The sequence below is a fragment of the Cervus elaphus genome, chromosome 11 (genome assembly GCF_910594005.1).
Source record: "Cervus elaphus chromosome 11, mCerEla1.1, whole genome shotgun sequence".
Classification (NCBI taxonomy): domain Eukaryota; kingdom Metazoa; phylum Chordata; class Mammalia; order Artiodactyla; family Cervidae; genus Cervus; species Cervus elaphus.
The window spans coordinates 14,303,861-14,317,610 of record NC_057825.1 but is presented as its reverse complement, the minus strand read 5'-3'; the positions used below and the strand labels follow the sequence as shown (position 1 = coordinate 14,317,610).

The window sequence follows — 13,750 nt, the reverse complement described above, 5'->3', positions numbered from 1 at the left end:
TGTCCATGGGATTCTCCAGGCAAGAATACTGGAGTGGGTTGCCATGCCCTCCTCCAGGGGATCCTCCCAACCCATGGACTGAACCCACAACCCCTGCATTGCACCCTTTCCTTGTTGCTCAGATGGTAAAGAGTCACCTGCAATGCAGGAAACCGGGGTTCAATCCGTAGCAATGGGTAGGGAAGATCCCCTGGAGGAGGGCATGGTAACCCGCTCCAGTATTCTTGCCTGGAGAATCCCATGGACAAGGAAGCCTGGTGGGCTACGGTCAATGGGGTAGCATACAGTCAGACACGACTGAACGACTAACACAAACCTCCCCTGCATTGTAGGCAGACTTAGCGCTGAGCCACCCGGGAAGCCCCTGAATTAGGCCCTACGGGGTACTGACACCCTCTCTCATATGGGAGAGTGTGACTGTGAGTCACCTGGCCCCACACCTCAGAGAATCAGGTGAGCCCAGGCAGGCCCAACTCCACCTGAGCCCTCCCGGCATCTCTCAGCCCTCTTGTCAATGGTGTTTGCGATTTCTCTCTGAACCCATCCTACCACCCCCATGGGCCACTCCCAGAACCCAGCCCTTACCATGGCTTCCAAATAAAACCACCCCTACTCCTGGAACACATGCAGATGGTGCTAAAAACTCCAGTGCATTTCGCAAGGCAGGGTCACACTGTCCTTTCTCCACCTTCCTTACCCCCTTCCCCTGCCTCCTTTTCCACTTCTGTTTCCCTGAAGCATCAGACTTTTCCATGAGGCCCATAAATTAACTCTTCCACACAGACAATACGCACACCCACGGCTTCAGAGAATCTCAATCATTTCACCCCATCTGGTCTAAGTCCAGGTATTCCTTCCCAGCAAAACTCCTCTCTGAAGGGAAGTCTAGTGGCCCTTATTTTCCCCATCTCACATCAGGGGGAGAGGTGAGCATCTCAACTGAATCAATGGGCACTCAAAAGCCCTGGAAAAGCCATTATCTGGGGCAGAGCCGGGGGAAAGCAGCGTCTTCCCGCAAACTAAATCCTCCTCTCTGCCTGTGATTCATCCCCCCACTGTCCCTGGAACCCATCCTGTCCTACAACCTCCAGCCGCAGTCACTTCTGGACCACTGCATGGGGTCAAGAGACTCAAAAGGATACGCGTCAGACAGTGACAAGTGTTGCAAATGAAACAAAACAGGTGAGGGGGCGGGAAGGAGGGCCAGGAACTATTAGTCACCCTTCGGGAAACCTCCTATCGTTCATCTTCCACATCCTCCATTGTAACATTTAGATCCAGCGTTCTGGGCAGAAATGAGTCTGGCAGCTCAGACTGTGCAGCCCTAGACGCACACCCCAGGCAAGTTCTCTGGCTCTGAGCCTCTGTTTACACGGACAAAATGGAGCTTCAAACACGCCCCCCTCTAGGGTTCTTGAAAGGACAAGAGGAGACCATGCATACGCAGCACGTTGTGCGGGTGGGCAGTAAATGCTCCACAAATGGCAGTCGAAATGAGGACACTGCTTTTTTTAGGGGAGAGATTCAGAAACACGTGGCTCCATCGGAGACTGCAGGACCCAGAAGGGTCACAGGCGAGCCCTCCCCGCCTGCTGACTGATGTGATAGTCAGCTCCACTCCCCACTGCCCCCAGCTCAGGGTCCCACGGACATCACATTTGCCCCCATGGCTCACGATGGGGAGGGGAAGAAGAGGAGGTTCAAATGGCACCCCCAATGGCCACACGAAGTGGCTTTGTGAACTAAGTCATGGTTTATCTGGCCTCAGTCTCCCCATCCTTGAAACAAGTCCTGTGGACTTAACTTTCCACCATAGTCTTTCCTGATTGACCCAGGACCCGGTGAGAAATTAGCCAGAGGGCTGGAAGTCTCATTGACGAGGACAGGTTCACTCAGCCACACCAAGCTCATCTTTCTGCGATAGCCCCAGTTTCCTGGAAGTGATGATCACAAGAGAAGACTGCCAACCAAGTCATGTTGAGTCCACAGGTCAACTGACCCGGAAGCTTATGAAACCTCCGTGTCAGGCCCCTTGGCAAACTGGGCCTGTTCTCCCATTGCGGTGGGAGTGGTTAAGGCTCAAAGGCTCTCCAGAGATGAGGTGCTGCCCTGTCTCGGGGAATCACTCCAGTCCTGGGGCTGCAGGTGGGGCCTGGGGCCTGACCCCACTGCCTGCAGACCCAACCTGCACCAGGTGGGCCTTGCTGAGCTCCCAGGAGCCTCCCACCGTGATCCAGAGAAGGGGCTGAACTAACTGTTGTTCTGCTGCCCACTTGGGGGTCTCAGGGGTCACAGTGATCCAGACTTCACAGCTACCTGGTGCCCATATCCCCCCAACACACCCCCACCACCCCATCCAGGATGGAAGAGCTGAGTTCTCTGGAGCTCTGGCCAGAGTCACCTGAGCAGGAAACTGCCAAGCTATTCACAGCCATGGCATCACCAATAACAAGCTGTGAAGCTGAAAGAAACTCTTCTAAACTCGAGGTAATAAAAAGCAACCTTTGATTTAACCATGCTAGAGGCAAAAACTGATTTGTCTTTTTTGTCTCAATTAAAAATGATATTACAAAGTCAGCAAAGAGGCAGTCCAAGAGTATGCAGCCAAAACATAACAGGGGCATCTGACAGCTGAGTAATACTAATCATTTTTATATTATCTTCACACTTTATTACAATGTTATTTTCTGAATTTTTTCCTATTGAGAGCATTTGTCAGTTTTTGTTACATGTTCGGATGTTTCCCCCTTTCCTAAACACGGTCAGCCTTCCGTACCCATGGGTTTCACATCCACAGATTCAACTAACCACGGATCAAAAACATTAAAAAACAAAAAATTCCAGGAAAGCTTCAAAAAGCAAAACTCTAATTTGCTGCATACAGGCAAATGTACACAGCAATCTACATAGCATTTACACTGCACTAGGTATTCTAAGTAATCTTGAGGCGATTAAAAGTAAATGGGAGGATGTGTGTGGGCTGTATGCAAATATCATGCCATTTTATGTAAGGGACTTGAGCATCCCTGGTTTTTGGTATCTGTGAGGGTCTCGGAACCAATCCCCAGTGGATACGGAGGGATGACGGCATTTACTTCCATCCTAATGTCATATTTGCAACTTTGCATTCTTTTTCCTAAAGGGAGCCTGGAAATGGAATAAGCTTCTGGCCCTGCAACACTTGGATGTCCCTCAGCTGAACCAGGCCAGGGCCTGGGCTAAACGCTTTACCAGTAGTCTCTCGGATAAGCCTCATAATGACCCTGTGAAGTCACTCTAGTATTATCCTCATTTTACAGACATGAAAATGGAGGCTCAGAAAGGTTAAGTGACTTGCCCAGTGTCACACAGCATAAAGCAGTGGGGCCAGGATTCAGGTCCAGAGAGCTGGCCTCCAGCACTCACCCTTTCATCCCTTTTGTTCTCAGCAGACATGCAGGCTTACCCATGGACTCATCAGCCAGGTCTCTTAGGCACATCCTTTCGTTTTGCCTTTCACGGTTGCATGAGTGGGTACGTGCGTGCTAAGTTGCTTCAGTGTCCGACTCTTGTGACCTTACGGACTGTAGCCCACCAGGCTCCTCTGTCCATGGGATTCTCCAGGCAAGAATACTGGAGTGGGAAGCTGTGCCCTCCTCCATGGGATCTTCCTGACCCAGGTAGATGGCTCCTGCCTCTCTCAAGTCTCCTGCATTGGCAGGTGGGTTCTTTACCACTAATACCACCTGGGAAGTCTGCCTTTCACGGTTATCATTAAGCAATTGGCCCAAAGCTAGCCAATCACAGGCTTCCTTGGACCAGCTGGTGAGCCTACTGGGTTCAACGCCTCTGCCGTTTTCAGGTGCCTCCTGTGTATCTGGCATCTGAGCCTTCCTTACTCACTCCATCCTGTTTGTCCCTCATCCTGGTCAGCACCCCAGCTTCATAGCTGAGGAAACTGAGCTTTTGCAAAGGCTGAGATCGCTGGGCTCACCCTCAAGGTGGTGATGGGGGGATGCTGTGTTTGGAAAAGCAGACCCTCTGCCCTCCTGGCCCAGGTCCTGGCAGGGAGGTGGTGCTGGGGGTGTGGAGAGTTCTGCTTTTACCCTAAAATCTCTCTAAACTGGTGGGCATTAGGGGGAGATGCTCCCTGTGAGAAGAAACATGGTATAATTTGTGGGGGAAAAAAAGGTACATGGAAGTCTGTTTCCAGTTATGTTTTTCATTATAAGGGTCAAAGTAAACACAGACAGAGGAAACTAAGAGACAAGCCTCAGACTAAATATACGACTAGCTGTTGCTCCAGCCGCCACAGACGGAACGACCTGTTTTTGGAGGGATTTTCGCAATGCCCTTTCTAGAGTCCCCTTCAGGAAATCTGAAGCCTGGATCCAGCCAGTTTTTCCTTGCTGCCTGACCCAGGAATCATTGCACAAGGGTTGTCCCAGGAGAAATAAGGCGAGGTAAATGAAGAGTCAGCGCTGCCCCGAGAGGGCTCTGCATGCACCCACAGGGCAAGCCCTCCTACCCCTGCATTGGCACTTTGAGCCCCAGAAAAACCCCAAGCTGCAGCCCCGCCCTGTGAGGTTCTGCCAGGGGCAGCAAACTCCAGCAGAGCTTCCAAGGACAGAGCCAGCATCCCGCCAGCACCCACTTCTAGATCCGACGCCAGGAGAGGAGGACTTTGTCGTCTTCCAGAACAACTGGCGGGTTCCAACAAGAAGTCAGGGGGAGAGCGGAGTTCCTCCCCAAGGTGTGTCCACACTGCAGCCGGCTCACAATACCCCCAGGGACCCCAACCCGGCAGAGGTAAATCATTCCAACATGTCACATACCTCATCGTCTGCTGCTCTCCTCCCAGAGTAAAAGGCAAAAGTACCAAGTTCTATTGAGCTCCGTTCCGCAGAAGGAGGCAGGGCTGGGAGGAAGCGAAGGTGCAGTGTTCTGACTCCTGTCAAAAGAATAAGCAGCTGTTTCAGGAAGAGGGGGTGGGCAGATCCCACAGCAGTCAGGGGCTTTGTTCCTTGCTGGTCCTGGGAAGTGGGCTGTTTATCAGGCCCATTGACTCAGAGCTGCATGCCAAAGGCACAGACGTTCCTCTCTCAGTGCCCAGGAAGGGCCCAGCCTCCCTCACCAAGCGAAACTACAGGTCCAAACTTGGCCTGGCGTCGGAGGAAGTAAAGCCACCACCCTCGGGAGAGACAGCAGCATCACCCACTCCTGAGCGAAAACGAGAACCACTCTGAACCCAAACAACCCAAGTGACAACCACCAGGAATGGCTGATGGAGAATTAAAAAGAAAAAAATTAAAAACGCAGAGGCGTGGCTGAAGGAGCGAGACCTCAAGACTCCTGCTGAAAGGCTACCCAAACGTCCCTCCACATGGAGCCTCTCCCCCACATCCTGTAGGCTTTCTGTTTTGTTTGAACACTATTTTAATAGAAAGTACTGAGATCTCCCACACCATGAGCTGAGCTTTAAGAACTTTAAAAAGGTCACTGAGGCCCAGCCCTGCTCTTTCACTGACTAATGCTTAACCCTTCCCACACCCCTCTCCTGATCCCAAAATAGAATTATCCAGATGGAAGGGACCTCACAGCAGTTGAATAGCTAAAGCTTTTTTTTTTTTAAAAAAAAAAAAAACAAAAATACATGCTGTCATTCTCAGAATCCTACTATGTAAAACAGAGGATACAGGGGGCTTTGGCTGATGCAGGGAAATGAAGCTTAAAGCCCTCCTACCCATCCCTTCCAAGCGGCCCCGGACACCTCCTTGGGAGTACAGACTGGGCACCCAGACAGATTATGGAGAGGGGAACAAAACCAGACAGAGAAGGGCCAAGGACTACCCACCCCAGCCTCCAATACAGGCCTGCCTAATTCAGCCTCTTCCTCCTGTTCTCCAGAGGAAATTTCACAGCCCCCTCCCCCTGTGACAAGAGCTAGTCCACCACAGTCTGCACGGTCCAGAAGTCCTGCTTAACTACTTGTTTAAATCCTTCCTGCTGGCATCTACTACAATCAAACCAACCACATCTTATGAGCCTGTCATTCCACCCCAGGTCTGTACCCCCAAAGAAAGTGCACATCAGCTCACCCAGAGACGTGGACTAGAACATTCATAGCGCATGGAAAACTGGAAATGACCCCACTGCGTACCATCAGACAGATCAGGTGTGACCAAGTGTGGGCGTCCACGTACCTCAGTGAGAAGGAACCTGCTACAGCCACTGACGTCACCAGGATGAGGCTCCCACACACACAGCAAGGAGCGAAAGAAGCTCTGGATGGATTCCATTCATTTAACATTCAGAGGTGAAATCAACCCTTGGTGCCAGAAGTCAGAGTCCGGGTGGGTGGGACTAGGAAGGGGCCCCGAGGGAGTTCCCAGGGGGCTGGCCATGTCATTTCTTGAACCGGGTACTGGTGACACAGGTGTGTGTCCACTTTGTGAAATTCATCACAAACATGCCTTTTCTGTGTATATACTAAGAGCAAAAATGAACAGAACCCTTCCTGCTGGAAGCTGCCTTCACTTGGGCGTTCTGGTTTCCCCTGACTCTGGCTCGCAGGACATAGGGTCCTGGGTAGACCTGTAGTTTCCTTCTCTGGGGTTCAACACCCCAGTTCTGAGCACCACGGAGTACCTCTCTACAGGCTCAGAGAAAATTTGTGGTTGTAAATGATCCAGGCATCTGGACGGTGGTCAGCAGACAGAAGAAAGGGGGACAGCGTTTAGAGGCTAAGGAGCTGGGCCAAGACGGACTGGTCCTTCCAACAAGCAGGCCCCGATCACACAGGCCTCCCCCTGAACTGTTTACAAAACAGCCTCTCCCTTTATCTCGGGGGGTCCTCAGGCTCACCCACCCCGTGGTCAGGAAAGGGAACAAGGCTCTGAGACCTCCGTGACTTACTCGAGGTCACCAGCCAGTGGGTCTTTGCTTCCCTTCCTCCTGAGCTGCCTCCAGGGGGGGACTCTCTCCAGGTTATCGGAATCAGAGGCTCCAGGTGGGTTATCTGCAGCTCAACAGAGCATGTAAAACTGGAAGGCAGAAGATTCATCTTCCAGGAGATCAACAGTATCTTTCTTTTTCCCTAAAGCAACCTGAGGCTAAGGACTCTCAAAACAATGGAGCGCATACCTGTGGTCATTCTTTAATTGGGAGGCAGGGAACTGGAGCAAGTAAGCCTCAGGCCACGTCGCTCCACTGATCAAAGGAGGCCAGAGGCTGTCCAGGTAAGAGCCTGGCACCATTCCCAGCCAGGCTGATTAATCTCATCACTCAAGTCACTAAGGCCCCTTCCAACCCTGATAGTCCAGGGCCTGTCAGACGACAGCCAGCATTGAATGACTGTCTCTCAGCCACACCCCAAGTCAGAGGATCACAGGGCCTCAGGGCTGAGCCAACATAAATAGGTGCAACCCAGGCGGAAGTGCCCTGGCTTCACATCCCAGACCCCTTTCAGCTGGGAAACATGAAAGTCCAGATCCCCACCCTGCTTACCTCTGTGGGAGCACAAGGATTAAGTGTTCCAGGGAAAGTTTGCTATAGACACAAAGGTCGCAGGCTATTGCTGTTTGTTTAACCCTAAATGTGTTCTTGGCAGTTATAAAAGACATTCTTGGTGATGCTTGTGACTGATGGAACAATATGGTTGGTCTCCTCTTCTGTGCGTTGGAGATAATCACAGTCCCCACCTCTCAAGGTGGGCAAGGAGCTTACAGCGTGGTGCTTCTGAATGTGGACTCTGGACCCAGGCTGCCTGGGTTTGAGACCCAGCTCTGCCCTGTAGGCTGTGCAATCCTGGGCAATTTACTTAACTTCTGTGTTTCTACAGCTGTAAGATGGGGATAATAGCAGGTGGGTTGTAGCCAGCACATATAAAGGTATAGACATGCATATTACCCATGATCGCAAGAACTAAGGAACTACTCCTTGGAAAGCGCTTGAGGTTCTCAACCACCCATAGACTCTACTGCTCAATTAATCCAAGGTTGCTGCTCCCACAGCTTTACATCAAATAAAAATGTTGACCATGTACCGGGCGGGTGGGAGAAAGGTAGGAAGGAGAGGTTCTGGCCCAATGTCCCATTATCATTAAGTATTGCCATACACCTGTGAGCATCAGCGCTGAAAGCCCACACAATAAATAACTGCAATCAGGAGTGTTTGTACCTGTAAGTCTACTTCCTTGAGAAGAGCTGGGAAAAATGAAATCATGATGACTCTTTCCAAGCAACACCTAGCCAACCTTCTTGAGATCTGCCTCCATCCCACCTAACCGGGAGCTGGAGCCCTCCCTCTTCCTCTACAAGCATCCATCCTGAGCCTCAGCCTTTTCCTCTCGCACCAGGAAGTCCCTCTATGAAGCTAACCTCAGTTCTTCATGCTGTAGGTCAGACGCTTTCTAGAGAAGGGAGATGCTGGCTTTGTTGACAGCTTGGAAGATGGGAGGAGCTCCCACCGAGGGGCAAGTTTCAGGTATTGATGACAGCCTGGGTTTAAGCTTCCTGCAGAGAGGAAATCCCCTCCCCCTTTACCCTCCCTCAGTTTCTCTCACCACTTCCTCAGGCTGATGACCCCAGATGGAGGTGAAAAAGCAACACCTGATCCTTCTTATCACAATCTGGCAATGGGTGCGAGGGGGTGCCCTCTCCCCGCCCCCCTAGAAATTCTCACCCCTCCCTGAGCAGAGTCTTGAAGCCAAGTAGGCCAGCACCCTGCCTCAGAGCCAAACCGCTTCCTGAACAGGTGAAGACTTCAGCATCCCTCAAGGTCAAAAAGTCACGCCCTGTTTAGCGCTCACTGTAGAGCTCTACAAAGACCCAGATAGCTTTCAGACAACCCTAGAGGAAAGTAGGGTAAAGATCACAGTCCCAAGTTGTAAGGAAGGAAACTAAAGGTAAAATAAGAGCCTCACAGAATTTTGTGGTCTGAGTCATCAACCCTGAAATGGAAGACAAGCTTGGGGTTTTTCCATGATTTCATCGCACCTCAAATTCTTACATCCCTGGTGGTGGTGAAGCCAGACCAAGCTGGGGATGCTAATGGATCCCCATTAGAATGAGGCAGGGGCTGTGAACCTAATGCCACTGCAACCCAAGAACTACTGGGGTTTGGGGTGGCTTGACTTCCATCTTGGTCACTTCTGGGTTTTCCCAGTACCTGGATCAGTACCTGGTACCTATTACCCAGTACCTGGCACCTATTAGAGGCTTAGTAGATATTTGCTGAATGAATGCTGAGTGGAAGCCAGGGTGACGGAAGTGTGTGACTTTGACCAGGTATAACGCAATAGGAAGTGATGGGGTCTGCAGAAAACTGGGGAACTTCTGCCCGAATCAGACCAAAATCAAATTTTCAAAAGAGAGAAAAAATAGTGGGAACTTCCCTGGTGGTCCAGGGGTTAGAACTCCAACTTCCACTGCAGGGGGCCCGGGTCCAACGCCTGGCTGGGGAACTAAGCTCCTGCAAGCTGCCGAGTGTGGCCAAAAATAAAAAATAAATAAAAAGAGAAAAAACAAACCTTGCATCTAAACAGAGCTTCTGATTCCAGAATGTGATTATGTTGGCCATGCGGACTCCTTTTTTTAAGGAAAATCACTTGGTACCAGAAGCTAAAAGTACTGTTTGAACCCTTACTCTGCCATCACCAGACTGTGTGACACAGGCATGTCCGGCTTCCTTCTCTGTGCCTCTATGTTTTCTCATCTGTGGAGCACAATTCCTCCCAGTCCGACTCTGCCCAGCCTGGGCCTGAGTCTGGGGAACAGCTGTGAATTGGGCTCCTATAGAAATCTGACTGGGGCAATCTCAGAAGGCTTCATGGAGGAGGTGATGTGACTGGACCTTTTCAGATGGACATCTCCTGCCTCTGAGGAACGTGATGAGTCAATATGCACAGGCTCTTTCTTGTGCACGCCTCTATGCACTCCTCTCTTTCTTGTCACTAAAGAGAGGCTGGAAAACTAAGCTGCAGGGGGAGGCGGGCAGCCCAACCCTTTAGGATGTGTAAATCCCCTTCTCCTGCTCCCCCAGGGTCCTGGGGTCACCCTATGAATGACTAGCTCTGGCTTTTGGAGGAGATGGGTCAGGCAGGCGGCCAGGCGGAGGGGATGACTAGGATGCCACAGGATTGCCAGCCCACTCAGGAGCCCCACTGGACCCTCCCAAGGTGGGGGCCCAAACAAACCGGTGAAAGAAAAAAGAAAAGATTCTGCGAAACAGAGAAGAGAGAAAAGCAGAAGGGGGTGGGAAACAGCTTTTGAGAGAGGAGACTCAGAGTCTGGTAGGGCCCCAGAGAAGTCTCCCCCACCCTGGCTCACTGCAAGGCCAGGTGAGAACTAAGGCAGTCGTGATGATAAGAAGGACAGGCAGGCCTGCCCTTACCCGGCCCCGCCCTGGAAACATTTCTTTCCCAAGAGCCTATGCAAGGGGGTGGTTTGCAGTGAAGAGAGCTTTTTAAAAACTGAGGTCAATACCAATAATACAAGCGGAGAAAAGAAAGCCCAAGAAAGTGCTTTATAAATCCAGTGACATGGTTCCACAGGCCATGTGGCCCCAGGCACATTCTTCATCCCCATCTGGGCCTCACACCCGCTGTGGGCACTGGCGAAGCTGAGGCGGAACTTTCCCAGGATCCTGTGGCTCCTTGGCGGGGACCCACGTGGGCTCGATGGCTGTGAAGGGCCTGTTCTCACTTGCTCTGCAAAGCTGGCTGATGAACGCGCGGCCTTCAGAGCTGAGAGCTCCATGCCACCTCCTCCAAGATCCACTTCCTGGCCAAGGCTCTCTCTCCCCAATTCCCTCTGCCCTTGTGTGGCCTGCTTGGAACCCAGGTTGCTCTGTGTGTGTGTGTGTGTGTGTGTGTGTGTGTGTGTGTGTGTGTCTGTGTCTGTGTCTGTGTGTCTGTGTGTCTGTGTGTCTGTGTGTGTGTCTGTGTGTGTCTGTGTGTGTCTGTGTGTGTCTGTGTGTGTGTCTGTGTGTGTCTGTGTGTGTCTGTGTCTGTGTCTGTGTCTGTGTGTGTCTGTGTCTGTGTGTGTTCATGTGTCCATCTTGCCTTCCATGTGCAAGTTCTCAAGGGCTGCAGGGAGCTCTGCTTTGACCCAAGGCCCCTGTTGGTCCTCACACAGGGTCTGGTACAGAGGAGGTACTAAGGATGGGTGGACCGGTGGACGGATGGACAGATGGCCGGCATATGGGCTTCCTTAGGGCTTCCGTACCACAGACTGGGTGGCTTAACACAACAGCAGTTTATTCTCTCACACTTTTGGAGGCCAGAAGTCCAAAGTCAAGGTGTCGGCAGAGTTGGTTCTTTCTGAAGGTCATGAGGGAGAATCCATCACGCCTAACTCCCAGCTTCTGGTGGTTGCCAGCAGTCACTGGCATTTTTTGTGTCTTGTTGTTCAGCTGCTAAGTCGTGTCCAACTCTTTGCAACCCCATGGACTGTAGCACACAGGCTCCTCTGTCCTCCACTGTCTCCCGGAGTTTGCTCAAATTCATGTCCACTGAGTCGGTGATACCATCTAATCTCATCTCATCCTCTGTCACCCCCTTCTCCTGTTGCCTTCAGTCTTTCCCAGCATCAGGGTCTTTTCCAGTGAATCGGCTCTTCACATCAGGTGGCAAAGATACGGAGCTTCAGCAACAATCCTTCCAATGAATATTCGGGGATGATTTCCTTTAGGACTGACTAGTTTGATCTCCTTGTAGTCCATGGGACTTTCAAGAGTCTTCTCCAAAACCACAGTTTGAAAGCATCCTTGCGTCTACATTGTGTCTATTCCAGCGCCGTCTATGTAGCCACACAGTGTTCTCCACATGCGTCTGTGTTGTGTCCAAGTTTCCTTCTTATAAGGACACCAGTCATTGGATTGGAGCCCACTCAAATCCAGGATGACCTCATCTGAATTTGAGTCATCTGTAAAGAATCTATTTCCAAAAAAAACTCATAGCCGTAGGCACTTGGGGTTAGGACTTGAACACATCTTTTTGGAAGACTCAACTCTATCCACTAGAGACAGTTACCTAAATAGTTATTGGTTGGGAGCCTGTAAACACTAGCAGAACCACCCATGGGGGCAGAAACTCCGCACATAATTACAGAGTTAAAAGCAACAGTTGGAGGTGGGCGGGGAGGTGGAGGTGGTCTTAAGAAAGAGGAAAGTGGATGGAATCCTTAGAGCATCTCTGTTTGATCAGGATTGTAGGAAGAAGAGAAATGCCACCCTGGGATAGGCTCTGTGAGATGCTCCAGAAAGATGCTACAGGTCTGTCAGTATTCAGCTCTGGGCATCACTGCGATGTGAGTGGCTAAGATCACCCTGGGAGGGGAAGGATGTGGAAGAAGAGCTTCCTGGGGCAGCTGGCATCAAGAACACATGGACACGGGGAGCTGGGCACCAGACTGCAGTGGGTCAAGGAATGAACCTCAAGTGAGGAAGTGATGGCAGTGAGTGTAAGGACCTCTCGCCAGCAGCTTGCCTTGGGAAGGGCTGCAGAGAGGGTCCAATCAGAAAGGCCGTGGAGGAAAAGGGAAATACTCATGAGTACACTCCTGACCCTGGGAAACTCATGATGACACAAGGGGAGAAGGGTTTGAAGATTCATAGGAGGGAAAGGACGGGTACCAAAGGTCAGCTCTGCAGGGAGGATGCAGGAGTGTTGGGGGCAGGGAGCACCAAGACAGGCAGAAGGTGCTTCCCCTCGTGCAAAAAGTGAAGAAACAGGATGGGTGGGTTGGTGATCTGGAGTGAGGGGCGGGGGGGCAAAGTGGGAAGTTGAGAAGCCCCAGTCCAGAACAGCTGAAGTGTGGAGGATGAAGGAGGCAGAATGGGGGTGGAGTGGGGGCAGAGAAGCTAGAGAGCCATGCTGAATCTTATCACCACCAGCCCTGAACCTGAGGAATCTGCATTTCCTCCTGAAGGTACTAGGGAATCCTTGAATGCTGTTAGGCAAAGAGAGCTACAATGATTCGCTTTTTAGAAGACTTCTTTGGCTGCAGGATGAGGGTCGGTGGGAAAAGTTAAATCTCCAGGCAGGGAGCCCAGCGAGGAGGTGGCTGGCTAGTATCCAGGGGGGAACATGGAGACCTAACACCATGGGGAGAGCTGGGAGATGAGAAAGAAGCAGCATTTTGAGACTCTGGGTTATAAGAACTGAATTCTCTTTCAAAATTTGCTTCAATGTCACGTTCTTGGAGAGACGAGACAGTCCTGGATTTTAGATTACTTTCCTTTTGTAGGTAACTTATTTTTCCCTTAAATTTCTTTCTTCCTTGACCAGAATGTCAACTCTACAGGCAGATACATCTGTATGTTTTGTGCCAATATGGAAATATCTATTACAGCACCTGGCACTCAGAACATCTTTGTAGGCTAAAACGCATGCCTGGTACAGGGCTTGGCCCCGAAATGTTCAATACATGTTAACTATGGTAATAATAACAAAAATGTGTGTATATGTTAGTCGCTCAGTCTTGTCCGACTCTTTGCGACCCTATGGACTGTAGCCCACCAAGCTCCTCTGTCCATGGGATTCTGTAGGCAAGAATACTGGAGTGAGTTGCCATGCCTTTCTCCAGGGGATCTTCCCAACCCAGGGTATAGTACCTGGGTCTCCTGCATTGCAGGCAGATTCTTTACTGTCTGAGCGACCAGGGAAGCCCCAATAATAAGAATAATAGTAAGCCATGGGATGAAGGGAGTGAGATGAGTCTAGTTCAGTGCGACTCAGTGTGGATGGAATGAGCAGCAGCTTCAGCATCAC

At 51.0% G+C, this 13,750-nt stretch overlaps 1 protein-coding gene across 5 annotated transcripts in view; it reads right to left on the bottom strand.

The window, feature by feature from the left end:
- Window positions 1-13,750, bottom strand: part of GGTA1 (glycoprotein alpha-galactosyltransferase 1 (inactive)) — a 73,031-nt gene that overhangs the window by 27,919 nt on the left and 31,362 nt on the right. For 3 of the 5 annotated variants that reach the window (XM_043916966.1, XM_043916968.1, XM_043916967.1), the window contains exon 2: window positions 4,815-4,930. The exons of the other annotated variants lie outside the window; for them this stretch is intronic. The gene's annotated coding sequence lies outside the window, so the exon portion shown is untranslated. The remainder of the gene's footprint in view (window positions 1-4,814; window positions 4,931-13,750) is intronic. 5 annotated transcript variants of the gene reach the window in all.